Genomic DNA, 11,488 nt, shown 5'->3' on the forward strand with positions numbered 1-11,488 from the left:
CTTGGCAAAGGAAGTAGCAGATAGCAAACGGAGCGAAATAGTCCTTGTCTGCCAAGGACGTAGCAGATAGCGAGCAGAGCAACAGTCTTTGGCCGAGAAAGTAGGCCTAGCAGATAACAAACGGAGCAAAATAGTCCTTGTAACAGTAGCAAATAGTCCTTTTAGCAGTAGCAGATAGCAAACGGAGCAACAGTCTTTGTCGGAAGAGGTAGCAGATAACAACCGGAGCAAAACAGTCTTTGGCTGAGGAAGTAGCAGATAGCCGCGGAGCAAAGGCCCAGTCTTTGGCGGCGGAGACCAGAACCCAGTATGACTGTAAGGCACTTACTAAATCCCACGTCCCCTTGCTTCACTGCCGGTGACACTAAAAGCCACGAACAGCACCCACCCCGAGTGCCAGTCACAAACAGTCTCCCCGCTTCTCCTGCCCGCACGTCTTCCACCCCTTCTTGTCCCCTCGCTCTCAGGTGATCGCAATTACATCCAGCACATGTCAATCAAACAGTCAATCATTCCACAGCAGTCAATCATTCAATAATCCAATAATCCCCTCGGGTCAGTTTCACCACACTAGTTTAAAAGTAGACCGTTTGAAAGTTTAAAAGTTGTTGACAGACTGAAAGTTTAATGAATGTTGATATTCAAATAGTTTAATGGCGTGTGTATAGGTAGATATTTGACGATAACTGAAAGTTGGAATGGCTCTGTTTGCTAGCAGTTATGCTAACAATTTTAACTATGCTAACCATGTTACTTAGCTAACTTAGATAATGTTTTCTAGCAGTTTTGCTAAAAATGTTAACTATGCTAACAATATTAACTATGCTACTTAGCTAACTTAGCTAATGTTTTCTAGCAGTTTTGCTAAAAATGTTAACTATGTTAACTATGGTAACAATGTTAACTATGCTAACAATGCTACTTAGCTAATGTTTTCTAGCAGTTTTGCTGAAAATGCAAATGCATACAAACACACTGATGATCTGAAAAATACCTCAAAAGAGGATGTCATCACAAATGTGACATGGGCCTACAAGTTTTATAGCACCATTCTCGTTTTTATTTTAATTTCTTTATCAGGCTGTCCTGGTACATCCTGTGGTCTTTGAGGTGTCATGACACAGGAAGCTGTGGTGTAATCTGTAGGCCTCACTGCCTGGCGCATCTGTCCCAGTGGAAGCTGCAGGGTCATCTATCAGGAGCCATCAGGGGATCTCCTCTCTGTCTGTAGCACCTCTGTGTAGGTCAAAGGCTAGCAGTGAAATGGATGTGAAACAAACAAAATAAACTAAATAATAAGGGCTGTAAGAAATGTTAGCTAGAGAAGTGTAGTAGGAAATGGACATAGACACTAACCCACATTACCACTACTCATGCTTTCATCGCTATTTACTCATTTATTGAATACTGTAATAAAGAGTTTGTATTCCATTAGACTTAATGTGTGATATTAGAAGCAGGCTGCACTTACTTGGGCCTCTTAGTTAGATCAGTTGGATGTGACAAGTCCAGCTACATTTCAATGGTACAAGTGTGAGACAGGAGGAGACAGTTCTTTCATGAGACTAGGACTTCTAGTTGACAAGATAAAGATGTTCTACTAAAGGTCTTTGAGATGCCATAAGACAGAAAATGACAGATGACTGCATTGTAAAACAAGCGTATGAAAATGTCTGCACACCGTAGCTCCCTCTCAATGCAGTTTTAATGAGATTCAGGGCTATTCACACATCAGGGCTAGTACATTCACTATCACAGATCATGTTCTTCACATTACTCATAACTTGTTGAATACATCACGTGATGCTATACATACAGCCACTCCCTAAAGTGACTGTGGGTGGCTTTTGGCCTGGAGCTGATGTCATCAGACGGTGCCCAACCTTCTCGGGGTGTTTCGACCCTTAACCGCTACACCCTCCAGCTGGCGGGTCAGCAGTGGTGGCCAAGTCACTGCCCATCAACTCCAGGCCTCCAGCCCCCCTCCTCCCTCTTAAACCACACCCAGCATGAGGCTCTCTCTGCTGCCTCCCCAATCCTGCGCACAGCTGTCTTCCTCTCCTTGCCAGATATGCCAAGAGCAGTGAGCACAGACCACATTGACTGTGCTGGGAACCCTCTGCACCCGACCTCCACTGGAAACAGCCATGCTTGCCAGCCTTTGTCTTTGCAGTCCATGATGAGGTCCTGGTATTTTAGGCTCTTCCTCTCATGGGCCTCCTCACAGCCTTCCTCCCAAGGCACAGTCAGTTCCACCAGGATGATTTTCTTAGCTTGCTCTGACCAGATGACAACGTCAGGCCTCAAGGTGGTCTGGACGATGGATGGGAAAGTGAGCTTCTTCCCCAGGTCGACTGACATCTCCCACCCCTGTGCCCCCAGGAGGATGTTGGTCCTGGCTCTTTTAACGGAGGATGGCTTTTCTCCTGCCCTGACGAATTGCATTGATGGTACTTGTGGCTTGGTCGGCTGTGGTCTTCTCCTGGCCTGCTCGAAAATGTCAGCCATCACTCGGAGCACTTGGTCATGCCGCCACCTATATCTCCCCTAAGCCAGAGCGATTTGGCACCCTGCTAAAATGTGGGCCAGTGTCCCCCTCTTCCCACACAACTTGCAGAGCGGGTCCTCCCTCAAGCCCCACCTGGCTAGGTTTGCTGGTGATGGGAGTGTGTCATACACAGACCTCAGGAGGAAGCTAACACGGAAAGGTTCCAGCCTCCAGAGCTCAGTCCATGTGACCCTCCTGTTTGGGAGGTCCCATCTGGTCCATGTTCCATGGGTTGCCAGTTCCACAGCCTTAGCCTTCCGTGTGTCTTCCTCCTGGTGACGAACTTCCGCTTGTACCATCTCCCGCCTCTGCTGGACGCTTGCCTTCCTCCACTGTGTGAAGTGAGATGTTCCCAGTCCTTGCCGACCCATGCAGACATTGCCAATGATGTCTCTCAACTCCAGGGAGCTCTCAGCTTGTCTGACTGCCGTGTCTGCTGCCCACTTGCGGCCTGTTCGTGTTGTGACCCCTGCGTTGCTTACTTGCTCGTCCTTTGAGTCTCTGAGCATCATTGCCACCCTGCACTTAGCCACCTTGAACTCCTCCACCACAGAGGAAAATGGAAGTTCCTGGGCTTAAAAGCCATTCTTGCCCATGATGCTACAGCCCCAAGAGTCTTCAGGATCCACCTTGCCTGCACATGCGTTGTGGTTGTTATGGTGAGGTCATCCATGAATCCTCTCAGTGGGGGTTGTCTGCTCCCTGCTGCCGTAACTGGTCCCTTGGCCTCTGCTGCTGCTGCTGTAATCAGGAGGTTCATCCCCATGATGAACAGAATGGGGGATACTGTGCATCCTGTTACAATGCCCTTCTCCAGTGGCTGCCATGTGGTGGTGAACTTGGCAGTCTGGAACCGCAGCTTGAATGACCCCAGGTAGCTGTTGATCATCTGTCTGATCTTGTCGGGGATGTGGTACTGCTCCATAGCCTTGTTAATGAGGGAATGGGGCATGGACCCATATGCATTTGCGAGGTCCAGCCAGACAACTGTTAGGTTGCCCTGGCTCCCCCTGGCCTCCTGGATCAGATGGCTGAGGATGGTAGTGTGTTCCAGGCATCCAGAGAACCCTGGAATCCCCCCCTTCTGGATCGAGGTGTTGACGTATCCATTTGTTGTCATGTAGTTAGTTATTCTTCTCGCCAAGACTGAGAAGAAAATCTTGGCTTCTACACTCAGCAAAGAGATGGTGCGGAACTGGCCGATCGCAGAAGAGTCCTTCTCCTTTGGCACAAAGCAGCCCTCTGACACTCTCCAGGTAGTTGGTATGTTGCCCTTTGCCCAGATTGTCCGGAGGAGCTTCCAAAGTCTACGTAGTAGAAGTGGACACTTCTTGTACACTTTGTAAGGCAACCCACTTGGTCCAGGGGCTGATGCTGTCCTTGCCTTTTTCACCACCTCCTCCACTTCCTTCCAGGTTGGTTCTCTGGTGATGTTAGGTCTCCAATTCCCTCTTTTTCCCCTTCGGTGGCATTCTTGAACTGCCTGGAGAGTGTCTTTATCTCTCTCCGCAAGCTCTGCATCTCCTTCTCCCTCTGATTTGGTTGCCGGACATTTGGAGCGCTGGTCTTCCTCTCCTCGACACCAAACCGCTCCTTGGCCACATTGTAGGTGATTGCCGTCATCGTTGCCATCTTCTGTTCTGCTGCCCCTACCAGAGCAGTTTCAAGAATCTTACACAGATCCTCATCCAGCTGCTGCCACTCCTTGTTGCTGTTCATTTTCGGCCATTTTATTCTGTCTTTTGCAGGTTGAGGTTGCCGGGAGGCATCAGAGTTGACCACTGTGTGGTTCAAAGGCAAAGCCGTTGCCAAGAGATCTCCAGTGCTGTGGGGTGCCTCCTGACTGGGGTTCTCCTAACCACTGTATGAAGGAATCTGGCCCTCTTGTATTAGTATGTTTAAGCGTGATTCACTTCCCTGATAGCACAGGGGCGTTGAATCCACGTTGAATCAACCTCCGCCGCTTCAAACAAACGTGGATTCAACGCCCCTCAACGCTCCTTTGCTATCTGGGTTTTAATTGTCACTCAAGCCAGCATTGCCTGTTTACTTTTAAATATTCTCCAACATGGAAAAACAAATTATCTGGCATATTCTGCAGACAGTAATCACTGACCTTGTATGACATCCATGCATACAAATTAGCCATACTGGAGGAATGTGTAATGTTGGTCTTGAATGGGTTATGAATGTATGAAATCAACAGGGGATAGCATTGAAGTGGACAGGAGAGCATGGAGATACACCACATAGTTATGTCTTTTATTAAAGCTGCACAAGTTACACCAATGACTGACCTGGGAGTGTACCCATGGATGTGATGTTTAGGGCATTCCGCCTTGACCTGGATTATAACGGCAATGGAATACTCACACAATATGCAATATATGTCTCATTTGTTATTCTTAAGAAATAAATACTGTTAAATTATTTAGAAGAGAAAACCAATAAATGAATACAAATGTATAGATCTACAGATCATTACTCAAGAACAAAAGATGACTGAAATAACTAGAAATGCAATTCCAATGAATTACCAGTGCAGGAAAATGCTAAATATATGATGTAAAAAATAATACGGAGTTAAAACATATAATGCAGAGATAGTTATAATGCTGTTTCTAAGGTAGACATGGTGGTTGATAGGCTAATTGCTAGGATAATCATGTTGGTTACTATAGGCCTTTTCACACTGCCAAAATCGCCGCGATTTTATGTACCAGAATCGCGGAACGACTGTCCCTTTCACATAGACCGAGGCGGAATGGCGGGACAAAGTGTCTCGCCAAATTTACTACCAAGCCCCCTAGACATTTTGCCGAGTTTTTTCGTTCCGGCACCAGTGTGAATGGGTCAAGGCGGAAAGGGGAATCTGAGCGGGCATTTCGATGCTATGTCCAGCCCACCACAGGAGATTGCAAATAAATCTCCTGTGGTGATGCAACGCAGGCAACTCTTCTCTTCAATTTCCCTTCCAAATTACTTTTTATTGTCTGAAGACATCTATCGCAAGAATCTAACATTCTAAGCAACAGCAAAGCAAATGCAAGCTAACCAAAGTGCAGTCGGTTCTCCCACCATGGTTTTTGAAATCACACACCTGCTGTATCTGAAGGCCCACGCACGCATAAGTAAGGCCTACTACTATCACTCTACACGCCCCCTGTTGCACGTCACATTTTAATTTTCTATAGCTGATCCTGCCTCCTGGCTCCCCAAAATGCCGCATCATGTGAACAGATCAGCAGGCCGGCAAATTTTCACCTTGTTTTCAGACACAAAAAGACGGCAAAAAGACGTCTCCTCTTCCTGCAAATTTAGCGTGATCTCTGTGTGAAAAGGCCTTATGGTGGTAGGTAGGTTGACAAGGTTGCTAGGGTGTTGCTAGGGTAATTAAGATGGTTGCTAGGGTGTTGCCAGGGCATATATGGTGGCTGCTATGCCAAATAAAGCGGTTGTTATGTTGGTTGCTATGGTGGTTGCTTGGTTGACATGGTTGCTAGGTTGTTGTTAGGGTAATTAAGATTGTTGCTTTGGTTGCTTTGGTGTTGCTAGGGTACATATGGTGGTTGCTATGCCAAATAAAGTGGTTGCTATGCTGATTGCTAGGGTATCATAAAATAATGCATAGAATAAATTAATAAACTAGATGTACCGCATAGCGGTACAAAATATGACCGCCGCTCAGTCCTGTACATCCGTTCCGCGAAAATAAATCACACTTCAATTTGTCTCCATATTTTACTCCATCCCCCACTCCACTCTTGAAACTTTTGTGTATGCTTGTTTGGCATGCCTGAGTGTGTGTGTGCGGCTGCACAGAAAGTAGCCTACTGGTGCTGAAAAGGCGAATAGATTGTAGAATAGCCAAAGAAGATGTAGCATTGTTAAAAAACCTTTAAAATCTCTAAACAATCACAAGTAGGGCAGTTTATCACAGTTCATCCATTGCAACTGGATTGATGAAAGGTCACTTACACCTGTAGGCTACATTGTATTTGGGAAAAGCAAAAGGTATCAGCATAATGTTATTTATTTATTTATTTATAAACAAAAACATCTCTGTCAGTTCCATGCCGTTTTCAACAGCTATCAAAAACAAAGGTCATTTTTGGATGGATGGTTTTTTTGTGAATGTTTTTTCTTCTACATAAGATTTTAGTCATCTTTAGTTCATGTAATACTTTACTGTCAATGCACAAATGAAGTAACAGTAGTCTGAAACGTTATTGGTAATGCACAAATTAAGTAACAGTAGTCTGAAACGAAATGCTGTTTTACATCTAACCAGTGGTGCAAATAACTGACATGTCCAAATGGGCCTTGATGAAATGCGTCGCTAGACTGTTCATACACATTTTAACGGGCCAAAGTTGAAGAGCTGTTGTCCGTTATTGTTCGTGTAAATATAGGCTGATTCATGTTCCCTTGCATTGTGTAACTGAAGTCCATGGCTAGTCTGGCTTTCACCAGACCAAGCTCAATCTTTTAAGAAATCAAAAAATAAATAGCGGGCAGATCAGGCTGGGTTCACCCAGCCTAGTCCATAGGCACCCGATATTGTTTAATTTTCAGATTGAGATATCCACGCTCTGGCTATTCTAAATGCAAAAATGCATCAGGGAGTTATGACAAAACTGTAACTAACAAACTAGATCCTAATAGAAAGCTGTTAGCTTCCCTAAGCTACAGGTAGGCTTATAAGGTAGGCCTATTTACAACATAAATTGTCAATAGGCTATGCTGGCGACACAAATAAAATCTCCTTTGGAAACCAATGGCTTACGCCTTACAGTATCAAGCAGACTTAAACTGCCATATCGTGGCGAAAAGTTGTAATAAAATTCACGCAGCTCCATGAGTCAAGGAAAGCGCGAAATAGCCACTTCTAAATGGGACCCGCTACACAGTAGCTTAAGGTGTGTTGCTAAAGCAGCCATAATGAAATGAAGGTGTCATTGTTTAGATACTTCACACACACAGGTGCTTTTTAATTTCACAGACTACAACTACCAAGCTGGAATCAAAGCACATCGATTCCCCTCTCACACCCTGCACGCACTTAAAACAAAATAAACAGGCGTCAGTCTCACGCATGTATAGGCAAAACTGTATCAGACCGGTGTAACGTTGGTAAATCTTCCATTGCACAGAATGATTTTTGTAGCACGTGCAACAAATGACAGTCGAAAGATACAATTACAGTGCTGCTATCAATTTGCTTGGTATAACCTGTAACACACTGGCTCGGAGTATGTACATTCAGGGGAGACCAACGCAGTGTTGAAATAATAATAAATGAATTTATTAAAGAAAGTTAAACATAAACTAATATTTCGGAATAACGATAAGGATGAGGTGCAAATCAGTGTAGTGTTAGTTACTCAAAAGTGAAGTGTAAGTCAGTACAGAGAAAACGGTAACGCAACAAAATGAATGCCAAGCCGGGAGGAGAAGAACCGCCAGGAGTGCAGACTGAGCCGATCTTAAATATCACTCCCAATCAGGCACACCTGGGCACACAGGGGAAACAAGCACCCAGGCACATCAGTGCCAATGGGCGGAGTTAGCACACAGCGGCCTGGGCCGTAACATATCCCCCCCCTTAAAACAGAGGCCCACAACTGTGGGCTTCTGTCACTAATCAAACCCAAAATCCCCATGTGAAGATAAAATATACATAAATGTGTATATGCAATAACATTTCTGAGTCGTCCCATTATCGCCCAATACATCAGCATCCACCACCAACATACACTCTAACCTCCACCATACACTCTCCCAGGGGTCAGATGGAGACCCCACACTCACACCCATCACCACGTCTCACTCTCTAGCCCCTCGGCCACCTGGCCCTCGATTGTTCTGGAGCCTGAAAAAGTACTCTAAGAGGGACAGGGGTAGACAGACAGGACAGGAGATAAGAAAAGTTAAACAGGCAAGCCTCACACAACCGGGGCACGCGGCAGTGCATCCGCCATAACATTTTCTATGCCACGAATATGACGTATCTGCAAATCGTACGGCTGTAAGAATAACACCCACCGCATGAGGCGTTGATTAGGGTTTTGCAGGGAGTGTCACCTTAGCGCGCACAGGCCGCACTTCCCCCTGACCCACTACCTTCCCCAGATAGACTACGGTCGCCTGCGCAAATTCGCATTTTGCTAAATTGATAGTCAAATTAGCCTCGACAAGCCTCTCAAATAAAGCTTTAAGCCTGGAGAGGTGTTCCTGCCAATCACCACTACATGTCACCAGATCGTCTAAGTAAACTGCGCATCCCTCAAGACCCGAAATCACGCGATTCATAAGGCGTTGAAAACTGCAGGGGGCGTTACACAATCCAAAAGACATGACGTTGTAAGAAAACAGTCCAGACTGGGTGACGAACGCGGAGATCTCCTGAGCTCTTGCAGTTAAAGGAATTTGATAGTAACCCTTCAAAAGATCGCATTTGGTTACATACCTCGCTGCGCCCACACGGTCTATACAGTCCTCCATACGAGGAAGGGGAAAGGAGTCCGGTTTAGTGACCAGGTTTACCTTTCGGTAGTCTGTACAGAAGCGAAAAGTAGAATCCGGTTTTGCGACCAATAGACAGGGCGACGCCCAACTGGAGTATGATGGCTTGGCCAACCCATTACTAAGCAAATACTGGACTTCGTCATCTAGAACCTTCTGTTTAACTGCCGGCACACGGTAAAAACGCTGTCTAATTGGATTAGCCTCACCAACCTCTAGATCATGTTCTATTAAGTTTGTGCATGACGGTACATCGGAGAACAAACTAGGAAAAGCCAAAATAAAAAAACTTAAGCTCACCCCTCTGATCAGCAGGCATATGACCTAACAGGCCATCAAGATTTTCAAACATCTCTGAATTTCTTAAACGCGGCAACAGGATGCAGTCGTCTGGGCCGACCTCATCCTCCCCCTCAGCTGCCACCCTCTGAAGAGGAGAAGAGGTTGCACCCCCTACAGCAAGCGCAACCGACCTAACCGAATCACCAGGCTCCTCCGTCCTGGGTGACTGAGAGTAGTAGGGTTTTAATAAATTCACGTGACAAAGTTGAGAGGACTTTTTCCTATTCGGTGTCGCAATCAAATAATCCAGCTCATTTACCTGACGGACCACTGTAAATGGACCGGAGAATCTTGCCCGAAAGGGAGAACCAGGCATTGGCAACAGCGCCAATACCTGATCCCCTGCACTAAACACTCTAGACTCGGCCTTGCGATCAAACACCTTTTTCATACGTGCCTGCGACTTGCAGAGATTTTTTGCAGCACATTGCCACGCCAAAAACAACCTACACCTAAAACCATCAATGAAATCAATAAGGTTGACTGGCGGCTCGGACTCTTGCAGGCCATCTTTTAGCACAGACAGAGGACCACGGACTTTATGTGCGAAAACTAAATCGTTTGGACTAAAACCCAAACTATCCTGCGATACCCCGCGAGCAGCCAGCATCAACCACGGAAGACCCTCCTCCCAGTCGCGCTGGAGTTCCGAACAGTAAGCGCGCAGCAAGGACTTGAGTGTAAGATGAAATCGCTCAAGAGCGCCTTGGCTCTGCGGATGATAGGCACTACTCAGATTATGTTTTATTCGAAGATGTTTCAAAACTTCAGCAAACATTTTAGACGTAAAGTTACTGCCCCTATCGGATTGAACAACCCTGGGTATCCCGAACACTGAAATGAACTGCGAGAGCGCCTTTACGATAGACTTCGTATTGATACTTCTCAAAGGAAATGCCGCTGGGTAACGCGTTGCTTGACACATAACCGTTAACAAATAAAGAGAACCTGACTTTGACGGAGGCAATGGGCCAACGCAGTCAATCAACAACCGCTCAAAAGGCTGGCCCACTGCTGGGATGGGACGCAGAGGCGCAGGTTTAATCGCTTGGTTCGGTTTGCCAGCAAGTTGACAAGTATGGCAAGTCTTAATGTAAGCTGCCACCTCACGTTTCAACCTCGGCCAGAAAAAGTACTGTAACAACCGATCGTAAGTCTTCTTCACCCCGAAATGCCCCGCTCCCTCCCCGTGTGCTGTTTGTAAAACCAGTTCTCTATATTTACTCAGTACGACGCACTGAACCAAGGTGTCACGCATACCATTGTTAACAAGAATAAATTTTCGCACAAGTAAGCCGTCAATAATAAAATACCCCTTATCTACGTTCGGTAGCTCCTCTTCAGGCAAGGCCGAAGCAATCAACTCAGCCAAGCCCTCATCATGTTTCTGAGCCTGAATAAAATCGTCACGATCAAAGGATATAGGTAAAACAGGCAACTGAGGAAGAGAACGTTTACCTTGAGACTCAGTCGAGCCATTCACTACCTGCGCGCGACTCTTTGCGCGAGTCACCGCGCAAGCAGTGAAAACCTCGGGAAATGCTACGCCACACTCATCTGATCTTAAAGCCTGGACAGGCTCAGTGGTCACTACAAGAGATGCTGGCCCACTAGCCCACACTTTGTCTTTAGCAAGTAAGTTTCCCAAAATCACGTCAACGCCAGGCACTGGTAATGCTGGCCGAACCGCAACAATCACCTCCCCCTCCACCAGATCGGAACTCAATACAATCCTGTGGAGGGGAACGGACATGGATGTCATCCCAATGCCCCAAATTAGAACACTTTTCCCCGTGCTTGATTCACCAGAAAAGGGTAGAACCGATTCAGATACGAACGTTTCCGTAGCACCGGTGTCACGCAAGATTTTTATGGGTTTTCGCTCAGATGAACCCCCTAATGAGACGAAACCGTCCGTGATGAATGGGCCGTAGCTCTCACCCACAGACTCATCCGCAACAGTGACCTCAGCTCTAGACGGCTCCGCTACAGGTACTGCCGACCCCGAAGCACCTGCCGGGCTAGCATCACCTGCTGGACAAAATGCCTTTCCCTCCATTACATTTTTAAGTT

The 11,488-nt window shown here is 46.3% G+C and overlaps 1 pseudogene; it reads right to left on the reverse strand.

The window, feature by feature from the left end:
- Positions 1-1,950: 1,950 nt before the first annotated feature.
- LOC143106819 (uncharacterized) lies at positions 1,951-11,177 on the reverse strand (annotated as a pseudogene).
- Positions 11,178-11,488: the final 311 nt, after the last annotated feature.

The sequence above is a fragment of the Alosa pseudoharengus genome, unplaced genomic scaffold (assembly GCF_046254945.1).
Source record: "Alosa pseudoharengus isolate Yale_2024_CS ecotype anadromous, Long Island Sound unplaced genomic scaffold, YU_APseudo_1.1 YU_APseudo_1.1_scf_6, whole genome shotgun sequence".
In the NCBI taxonomy this organism is placed as follows: Eukaryota; Metazoa; Chordata; class Actinopteri; order Clupeiformes; family Clupeidae; genus Alosa; species Alosa pseudoharengus.